The sequence below is a fragment of the Chenopodium album genome, chromosome 13 (genome assembly GCF_948465745.1).
Source record: "Chenopodium album chromosome 13, dcCheAlbu1.1, whole genome shotgun sequence".
NCBI classification, from domain to species: Eukaryota; Viridiplantae; Streptophyta; class Magnoliopsida; order Caryophyllales; family Amaranthaceae; genus Chenopodium; species Chenopodium album.
This window is the reverse complement of record NC_137846.1, coordinates 51,805,574-51,817,014: the sequence shown is the minus strand read 5'-3', so window position 1 is coordinate 51,817,014 and position 11,441 is coordinate 51,805,574. Positions and strand designations below refer to the sequence as shown.

The following is an 11,441-nucleotide window of genomic DNA, read 5'->3' as shown; positions in this document are numbered from 1 at the left end:
ACAACCACGCAAGGTCACCCAAATAATACAAACAAAATACAACTTAAAAGTCCTTTTCCACAAGTTTTCACTTACGATTTTCTCATTTAGTTTGTATAGCTTATTAGTCTGTGCATATAATGCTAAAACTGTCTCAAATTATAAAGTAGCACCATTTGACTTTTAAAGCAAGCTTACAAATCATTGATATATGAGATGAGTATTTTATAAATTAGAAATTGTTAAACACAGTCTTGTGATATGCACTTTAAAATCAAGATAAGTATATAATCAAAGATATAAACAAGGGTACAAAAGTCAAATAAGAATACTTGCTCCACGTCAGCTGCAAGTGCTAAGATAGGTTAAAAGTACTCGTAGAAATCAATCTTCAAATCAAACCCAAAAATAAATCCCACTTATATGATAAATGCAGCTAGAAATTAGGATCCAGTGTACACTTCGAAAATCATAAAAATACCAAGTTGGTGAAAAATCTGCATGCTAACAAAACCGTGATGCGGAAAATATGCAAAGTCAATGAACGTATGGGTAACATTTAATTTTGATTCGATCATATCATAGAATATCATATCTTACTTAGTCATATTTATACAGCTACTAGCTCATAGATTAAATACTAGTAACCGACAATGTAATGACGTGACATAATGGTGAATTATTTAACTACTATGTTATCAAATTATAAATGTTAAGTGTACTATATATATACATAAACTGTATATGTGCTTTTCTTTCATCATAGTTATGCCAAATTTATTGTCAACATCACTAAATAATGTTAATGATGAGAGTTTTTACACCCACATTCATCTTGATAACTATACTAGTGGCTTTGCTCACCTTATCAGGTAAATTTATTTGCATTTGTTCTTCCTTAATTAAGCTTCCCTAGATTTATTCCCCAACTATTTGCGAAAGCAATGATTTTAGAGCTGATCAAGAGTAGCCTGACTCGAAAACATACACGAGTTTTATAATGACATTTGGGCCGAATATTTGGCCCATATGCTCTTTACCAGGCTTTATTCTTGAGAAAATTGGTCTTTCTAAGATAGCCCAAAATTGAATTTTCGGTTTAATTTTCAGCCCGATCCATATAGTCTAAAGCCTACTCTATCAGACCCAAATTTGTACATGGGTTTAGGTGCGATGGATTTAGCTTGAATATAAGCCCAATGACGCCTTGATTCAATTTGGGCCATATTATGTTGCATGGCTACATGTTTTGGTTTAAAATAATAGGATATAAGTATATAACCTTTAGATGGAGCTCAACTCGATTCATGATCACCTCTACTCTAATGGCTTAGATATCTAATGTAATTGTTTTTCTGATGATCTTATTATTCTTCTTCAAAATAAATAATCTGTGCCATGACTGAGTTTGGAATAAAAATTAACATGCTATTTATGTCCATGGTAACATTTTGCACACTTTTATTATCAAGAAGCATTATCTAGTATTCTAGTAAGTTGTCCATTTAGAATAAAAAAGCTTGTAAACATAATTTCCAAAAGTAACTAGTAATTTTAGTAAGATGTGAAATTCAAATTTCATGTAATAATCTATATCTATATTTAGTATTTAAAACTATAACCAAGAAACTAAGAAAGACACATGTCCCCATCCATTCTATTACATTTCTCTAACCATAGTGCCACATGTCATCTTACACTATTAATTTTTTTTTACACCATTTTTTTTTTAATTCTTTCATTAAATTTATACTTCTATCTTTTATACACACTTCATCTCTTCCCTTTAATTCAACCTTTTCCTATTATCTCTTTAATTTTAGCCCTTTCACATTTTATTTAAGCCTCTTTTTCGATTGAAGTTCCAAACTTTTAATTTCTTTAATCATGTTTTCCATTACATATTATACCCTATAATGACTAACTGATTTTTCCTCAATTATCTCTCAATACAATTTTTCTGATTACATATTATACCCTATAATGACTTACTGATATTTTCTTACTTATCTCTCAATACAATTTTATATGAATAACCCGTGCATTGCACGGGCCAGAAGGCTAGTTCTCTAATAACGTACTTATGTTTGACGTGTTCCTTTCACACATAACGTAATAACCTTAACAGCAGCAGCTGAAACAAGAACATGTAAGAATGCTAACGAGTTTTGTGGAGGCATCGCCGGATTTCAATGTTGTGAAGGACTGCAGTGCAACCTCGAAGGTGACTTCCCTGACGCAGGCGGCGAATGCAAGCCAACAACTACGACATGTAACAAGTGTGGCCAATTTTGCGGAGGCATAGCCGCGTTTCGATGCTGTGAAGGATTAGACTGTGTACTTGATGGTGATTATCCGGATGCCGGTGGAGTTTGCAGGAAGCCGAAACTGAGATCATGTCACAAGGTTGGACAAATTTGTGGCGGCTTCACCGGAGCACAATGTTGTAAAGGATTTATTTGTGTACTTGATAATATGAATTATCCAGATGTTGGTGGTAAATGTAAGCGTGTTCATCACTAATCATACACCAAATAAAATTAACTGCATTTGGGTGTGATGTTCATGTTATACTAGTTTCATACCTTGTAACAATCTTTTTGTGAAATAATTTTATGGTTGTATACATGAATTGTGTTGAATTATATCCTACCAAGTGACACATGTAAGGATCACACGTTGATACGAGGCCTTTTGAGAAATGTTCAAAAATAAATCTGTGCAGACTAGGCCTAAAGTGGACAATATCATACTAATGTGGAGTGAAGTGTACACGCGACCCGTTAAGGTGGATGACTCGGGTCCAATTAATGGTATCAAAGCCAGGCCCACAGTTTTGAGACCTTTAATTTAATGCCTTATGTATATTTTCAGGCCCATGGTTTGGGACCTTTAATGGCATATTGGCACGCATTAAGTGTTCTAAGTCAAACTGAATTGGATCATGTGGTCCTTGAATTAAAGCCTTAAGGGACCTTATATGCGAGGGGGAGTGTTGAAATATATCCCACCAAATGACACATGTAAGAGTCCCACATTAATAAAAGTTGAGATAGTTAAACATTTTATAAAGTTAAGGGGCTAAATTTCCTTTGACCATGTGGTTTTGGGATAAAATCTCGTTTGAACTTGTGAAGTGGAGAACCGCTTAAAACATTTTAGATAATAACAAGATGATGATCTGATCATTTTTAGTGGTTCTCTCAAACATTTTAGAGATCGTTTAGACAAATGTGCTAGACACGTAGTAATAAAGATATGAATATTCCCGTAAAAAAAAAAAAAATGAATATGCAAGCTAACTTGTAAGAGAATATTCAGGATCATATCTTATCGAAATCTTAGTACTATTAATTAATTAATTATAATAAGTTCATAGGAATTTGATAATCATTTTTGCAAATGGTACCATACAAGATTTAGTGAATGAGATAAGTTTGACTAGGCACCGGTGCAACTTTTACAAATAATATATTTAATTATTAAATATAATTTATAATAAGTTAAAAATTATACATTTACACGTAGAGAAAACAACTCAACAAGTATCCAAATTAGATCATGTTTTTTCTTTTGTTTAAATCACCAACAACATTGGTTAAATTAGGTGATGTGAACAGTTCAAAAAGTCAATTTTAAAGCAAGTAATGGGTCAGGAGGGAGAGGAATAATCCATTTTTTTTCCTTATTAGGTAAAAATTAAATTATGGGCTTCGGCTCCCAAGGGTACGTGTCGTAGGCTAAACTTGCACGGCGCATGCACCATGAGAGTTGTCTTGAAGTACAACTCCTATCGAGCGGCGGGGTGAATCATTTGCAGACGACTTAAATACGCAACGGAGTACTGTAAGTGGCAGACTGGCCTTGCTGCCACGATCCATTGAGATTCATCCCTATGTCGCTTCAATTCGTCCCCCTCTCCACAACCCTATTCCCTAAAAACACCTATATTTTGAAAAACGAGATTAGCGATGCATCTTATATGCTAAAAATTGCTAGGTAAGGCATTAAGACAAGGCACAAAGCCTAAGTGTTGGGATGTTGGATGTTACAAGGGGGTGTGTCGCATGTGCACAAGAGATGTGCACCCGAGGACAAGGCTTACTTGGAGACATTTTGTCATTTGAGGATATATCGACTTTAATTTGTCGTAAAATAAATATGATGATTACGGATGAATGAGATGGTTCCGGGCACGATTTATGACTTCCAGGGCCCTTTGGGAACCCATGGAAGTACATGGATGCATAATCTTGCCGGGTGTAAAAATGATACATAGAAGCCTAATATGAAGGCTATAATACACGAAATCAGAGTAATTTAGGAGGTGTTGGGACCCGGTGTCGGAAATTCGTGAAACACTACAAGATGTATCTCAGGGTCATATAATATTGTTTCGATCCACATATGACCATTATTTGGCTACGTAAAGGCCCCATGAAAGCTCACAGCCAATATAAGAAGCGTGTACGAAAACGGGTGAATTGGATGCTTAAAGGAAAATTGGATGGTTCCACCTATCCAATTGGACCCCCATAGGGTATTAGGGTCTAAGGTAAACATCTCGTCAACTTTTATTTCCCAGCCAAAAAAGTAAAAAATTTTCAAAATTGAAGGCTATTATCCATGCTTTTTAAGCAATTTTGAAGGTTTTGAGACCCAATGTCGAAAATTCTTGAGAATGTAGGGATACGTCCTGGGATCATATAATGTCGTTTGGAACCATATGTTGCCCGTGGTAGGATTGAGTTTATGAAATCCGTGCAAGTTGTAAACGGGTAAATTGACCGTTTAAAGGTAAATTAGATGGTTCCACCCACCCAATTGGACTCCCGGAGGGTATTAGGGTCCCTGTTAAACATCTCGGCAATTTTTTCGGTCCAAAAAAAGTTAAAATTAAAGGCTATTATCCACGCTTTTTGAGCAATTTTGAAGGTCTCGGGACCCGATGTCAAAAAGTGTTGAGATAGTAGAAGATACAACTAGGGGTCATATAATGCCGTTTTAGAACCATATACGACCATTATATATTGTCATAAATGTTCGTTCATGGTATGCTTGAGTTTATGAAATCGATGCAAGTTGTAAACGGGTAAATTGACCGTTTAATTGTTTAGTTCATTGAAATGGACGGAATGTTGTTTTGTTAAAAGCATTATTAACACTCACGGGGGCAATACATTTTCCACTTTTGCGAACAAATATATATTATTGCATGAGTTGCAATCATGATAATTCTATTCTACTACTCGAGTTTTGAATGCATACTAAAAAATAGAGATTAAAAAATATCTAAAATACAGCATTAACACTACTTCGTGCAAATCAGTAATACTAAATCAAATCTTTTTTCCAAGGACAAAAATATAGGAATGGTCAACCAATAATAATCTTTGTAAACAACAATATAATCCGTTCTTAGGCTTTTCGAGATTCATTATTTTCTGATCATAGACTTTGTTCATTCTACCATCAAATTTTAAGAAAATGGAGAAAAGTTTCCCAAATTATATTGTCTTTGTTATTCTATTGTCCATCTTCTTAACCTTCTCAAGTAAGCTCTAATCCTAGTATTTTTTTTTTCCACTCAAAATTGTACCATTCACTTTTAAATTTTAATTGTAACATTTGAATTTGATTACTAGCTAGTATAACCATATAACACAAACCTGTAAATTCTTGTTAAATTCGTTTCAAAGTATAAAATCAATATTTGATACTTTTAATCAGATATATGAAAGATTTAAATTATGTATTGACAAGCATAAAACTCAAGATAACGTTAGCTAAGTGATCGAGGAAGTATTATTTTCCCTTTCTATATATAATAATGTAAAACACTATCAAATAATCTTCATTTTAAGCACCTTTTCATTGTTATTGTTGCTTAACTTCAGGTTCGATAAGGGCTGCAGTCGAGGTCGAAAAAATCCGCGCTTCGGTAGGGCAAAGAGCATGCCAAACTGTTCAACAATCTTGCGGAGGAATGTCCGCATATCAATGCTGTGAAGGACTACAATGCATTTTCAACGGTGACTATCCAGGCGCAACAGGAACGTGTATGCGACGAACATGTAAGACCGTTCAACAATATTGTGGTGGCACTTCAGCGTACCAATGTTGTGAAGGACTACGATGTGAGCTTGATGGTGATTATCCTGGATCCGGCGGAGTTTGTAGGCCGCTAAAACCATGTCGAAGGACATATCAACTTTGCGGAGGTATCAATAGATTGAAATGTTGCCAAGGACTAAGATGTGAACTTGATGACGATTTTCCAGAAGTTGCCGGTGTTTGTATGCCAGGAAGAAAATGTCAAAGTGATTATGAATCTTGTGGTGGTAGCACTGGACTTCAGTGTTGCGAAAGGTACGCGTGTGTCTATGATGCGAGTAGCTACGCTGGTGATGGTGGTGTTTGTGTGCCTACTTACAAGCAGAGTTCTTCGTCGAAATGATGATATTATTGCTTATTAGTCCATTCATGTGGATAACTCTCATTTTCTTGAGCTATAATTGTGTTAATTTATGTTACATATATGTATTTTTTGTTGAGTGTTTGATTTCTTGTATTAATTTTGATTGTATTGATTGAGTTTAATTAATAAATGTTACGGAGTTTTATTAAGAAATTTATATATATGCTATTGCTATGTGTTTGGGTACAAATTGGATTTTTTATTTTTTATTTTTTATTTTTTTTTTTGGGGCTGCTCATTACAAGCCAAAATTTTCTTCTGTGCACTGCAGGTATTCTCGGCCCAATTCACCAATTGAACCAAAATCGTCTTTAACCCAATACTAAAAGTCTTAGTCGATCTAGATCTTATTGTTTTTTCCCAAATCACTACTACAAAAATGGTCAAAGAGACCCAAACTAAGAGACCATTTTATTCAATAACCGGTCTCTTTGATTCAGGAGACCCAATTTCACAAACAACGGGTCTCTTTGGAATTAGCTTTGGGAGTTGAAAAATAATTGGGACCCTTCATTAAAGATAATAGGTTTCTCTTGATTTTTTTTTAAATGTAGTAAAAGAGAGACCTGTTTTATTGAATAGCCAGTCTTTGGAACTAAAACTTAAGACCGCCTATTAAGTTAGGCAGTCTCTTGGCTTTTTTTTTATTTTTTTTTTATTTTCCTTCTACATACCTCGTTTCTCTTTAATCTCCCTTTACCCCATATGAGTTCTGACCTCTTAAGTCTTTAATTCTCTCTCCTCCTTAAAACCCTTGCTTCCAGCTTCTAGCCTCCAGCATTCTTTTTGATGCAAGTCCATTCTCATTCATCCATTCTCTCTCTTCATTGCAGCCCAACCTACCACCTCTTACCGCCAACAACTCCACCGCATCCCTCCCTCATCACTGCCTCGCGACCGCAGCTAGCGTCTGCAATAGGTTCGTCATTCCCTTGCTCCGATCCGAACACTTGGTGCTCTCTCTTTGGGTTCCAAGGTTTGTCTGTCTCTCCCCTCTTCATCTTATCTTTTTGTTTAATTATTTTTCAGAATGTACTGATTTTCGAATTGATATTTGTGAGTAGTTTTTCTAAATTTTGTTTGTGTAATTTGTTTGGCGAATTGTTCTAAATTTTGAATTTCGAATTTTGAATTTTAGAGATAATTTAATGGAGTGGACTGAAATTTTCATTTTCTTTAATTCTTTTTGATACCACACCAAACTTATTTTTTCGTTTAATGTTTAAATTAGATCAAAATCCATCTCAAAATCACAATAATAGTTTCAAAAATTTCTAGATCTCATCTTGAAAAGGTTGTTTTTATAATTTCATATTACCATGCATTCTCTATTCAGAAGAGTATATTGAAAAAGAAATTCGTGTCTCTTTCACAATTTATTTAATTTATCTTATTGATTAGAGACGTTTGATTTCATTGAATTAGTTGTATTTTATTTTCTAAAAAAAGAATTATGTTTAGTTATATATTTTTCTGTTATTTTCTGTATGTTATTTGGTACTAATGATTTTTATCAGTTCAATTGGATGAGTAGTTTTTCTAAGGTAACTTAATTTCTGTATTTTAGATTTCTAGATGTGAATTTTTTTTTAGGCAAAGGTAGTTGTTATTTACAATTTTCTGGGTTAGATCTTTGAGTTTTTCACCTAATTCGTTTATGTTAATTGCAGCTTTTGAGCGTATGAAGCATATGGCTCAGTCCATATTCGAAGCTAAAGACATTGTCCAACATGATATGAATATTTGAAGCTCACACTGAAGAATTGAAGATGCATATTAGGATTTAAAGATTTTAATACATTTTACATTGGGTTGTGTAATATTTTTTTTTTTTTTTGACAGAATGTGTAATTTGTAGTCTGTACCATATACCAAGTATTTGTATAAAATATTAAATGCAATTATTATTTAAAATTTAAATATTAAATTAAATAATCTATTTTTTTTTATTTTAAAATGACACCAAGAGACCCGTTAAGTTCCATAAGTGGTCTCTCTTTTTTCAAAAAAGAGACTGCCTAACTTCAATAGGCGGTCTCAGTTTTCTTAAAAAAGAGACCGCTTTTCTATAATAAGCAGTCTCACTTTTCCTATTCTAGAAACCACTTTTCTTCAAAAGGCAGTCTCACTATTTTATTCTAGAGACCGCTTTAATAAAGCAGTCTCTTTGCCAAAGAGACCGCTTAGCTTGAGACCGCCTCCAAGGCAGTCTCTTTGGCTTATTTGAACGGGTCTCTTTGGCCTATTTTGTAGTAGTAAATGATAGAGTATAAAACATATTTCTGGGCCTCAACCATCAGCTTAAGCTTTTGGTTGAATTAGTCCTCTAACATGGTATCAGAGCCTTCAAAGTGGAATTAATTCGCACCAGGTATGGGTAGGCCTTTGTTACATCCACATTTCAAGCCTAAAAGGATTTTTATGTGAGGAGGAGTGATAGAGTATAAAACATATTCCTGGACCTCAACCATCAGCTTAAGCTTTCAGTTGATTGGTCCTCTAACACCGAAACACAATTTATGAATATATCATATAGTTAGTTGTAACCTTTTCTTTGTCAAAAAAAACAAAAAAAAAAAAAAAAAACTTGTAACCTTTTCATTTTACCCCTTGTTTTGTTAGAAAAATAAAAATTTAAACATTTATTTGTGTATATTAGTATTCATCATAGAGTATAAAAATGGCTTTTATAAAATTTTACTCATGGCCGTACATTAAAAGGATTTGAGGACATAATTAATTAGATAGTGCAAAAGTCAAACTATTGAAATTAAAAATTAAAATGAAGTACAATAATCCCCGGAATCAAAAACATAATGTATGCTATAAAACAATACATGAAAACACATGATGAACATATACTAAACTCAATCAGTATACTATGAACTAGTGAGTACATATTGGGAAATTCCTTGTTTCTCATATTAAGAAACGAAATTTGTTTCTCACGGGGGCATTTTTGTGAATATATCAACTATTTTTTCATTATTGTGGGCTCCACGATTGAATAAAGTTGGTTTATTTACGAAAATACAATATGAGAAACAATTGTTTCTCACCATGAGAAAATGGGGCATCCTCGTACATATTATAGCTTAATAATTAGCATAAGTGCATACACCCGTACCAGGAGGAAGCTTCTTCTTTCGAGTTTTAATAAGAGGTTCTGTAGGAAGGTTTCGAGCGTGAACGCAGTTCAATCCTTGACAACATACGTACGGACCATAGAGTTGGCACTCTTGAAGGTGGTGTCTACAGTTATCTTTCGACGGAGGTTGTTGATTATCTAAAGGTGTACATAGTCCGAGACCACCTGGTTGCTCTGGTGTCCAACCAAGACAATATAATCCTTCACAACAAGCGTAATCGCCATAACCTCCACAAAGTTGTTTTAGTTTCCTACACGTAGGGTTAGGTTGTGGTTGTGGTGGTGGTGGTGGTGATGATGCCGGTGGTGGTGGTGGTGGTGTGCTCGAGGTATCCGGTACATATGATGGTTGTTGATCATAGGGTCCATAACTCTTTTCCATGGCTGGAAGAAAAATATGAACATATCACCACAAATTTTGTAAGTAACAATTAGTGAATGTTAAAGAGAATTAAGCTAAATATAGTTTTATCATCTTATATGAAGTTTAAGCACTTCACTATTTCACTTCATCTCATACTCCTCTTGTATCAAATTTCTTGCATTACTTTAACTGAATACTCTTGACAATGTACAATTTTGGCTATCAATATCTTTTAATAGTAAAAATATAAATTGAATATATACATTATAATAAATCCAATAGTGCCTTAAATATGGACATTTGTTTTCATATATTTTCAAAAAAATATGATCAAAATAGTGGTGAAAATTCATTATGAAGTTATGAGTAATTAACTAACGAGTTGGTCTTTTAAGAATACTATGAGGCATATATAAAAGGGATACTCAAAATGACACCATGGCGAAATTTTCACAAGGATTAGAATTTTTTGGACAATATATGATTTGGAATTATTATAAATCAATATTATATACACACGAGTGCACCGTATACTCAACTAATCCAAAATTAAATGAGAACGAACTACTCATGGATGAACGGTGCGCCTGGATGTATACGATAATATCTCAATTATTATAATATCTTTGTATGTGTACTTTTCCATAAAAGTATACATCTCCATGCATTTTATATTTAATGAGGGCTTAAATATCTATAAAAACGAGGACAAAATGATTAAATTAGAAAACCCTAAAAGGACAAGAAAAACACTATTTTAAGAAACTCAAATTCAAAAATGGAAAAAATATTATAGGACAGAGGATGTTAGGGCAAAAGGTAACCAAAAAAAAAACACACACACACAAACAATATTAAGAAAGAGTTACAAAAACTAAACCTGATTCAGCCAATGCCAAAAGAGCTAGCAAAATTGACAACACAAATAAGTTGATAAAAATCCTCTCCATTGTGTTAATTAAATGTTTTAAAATTAAATTGAAGTTTGATTATGTTAGCAATGTCCACCATTATATTGCAATACTTATATAGTGCTTCCAAATGCGCTTAAAAAGTCTACTTACTAGGTAAAAATAATTACGAGTCGTGAGCTAGCAATTTCTATGATTACTTACTTAATTATTGAGTTGTTGCGCACGACTAGTTCACTACGATAAAATTTATATATACAGCTTGTTATGGCTATTTTTATCAGATAAACTAAATAGATTTTTAGATGGTTGCAGCCACGTCTTTGGATTATTATGTTTTTGTTGAGGTATACATACCGACCCTCCTAAACACAGTACATACCTTTGTTAGAAAGGATTTTTAAAAAAAAAAATGCAAAGAAATATCTAATACAATTATAGTCTACAAAAATCTATTGATATAATATATCTATGATACTAATGAATCTTATGTAAATTACAGTATTATCTTTCGCCAAACCTGTTATATACACTCGAATTGTACAAAGTTACATGCATCCA

General features: G+C 33.4%; 1 long non-coding RNA gene across 1 annotated transcript; it reads left to right on the top strand.

Annotated features, from left to right (window-relative positions):
- The first annotated feature begins 754 nt into the window (after positions 1-754).
- LOC145576867 (uncharacterized) lies at positions 755-2,624 on the top strand. Its single transcript, XR_014098570.1, has 2 exons — positions 755-851; positions 2,108-2,624. It is a non-coding gene; the product is annotated as an uncharacterized LOC145576867 (long non-coding RNA).
- Positions 2,625-11,441: the final 8,817 nt, after the last annotated feature.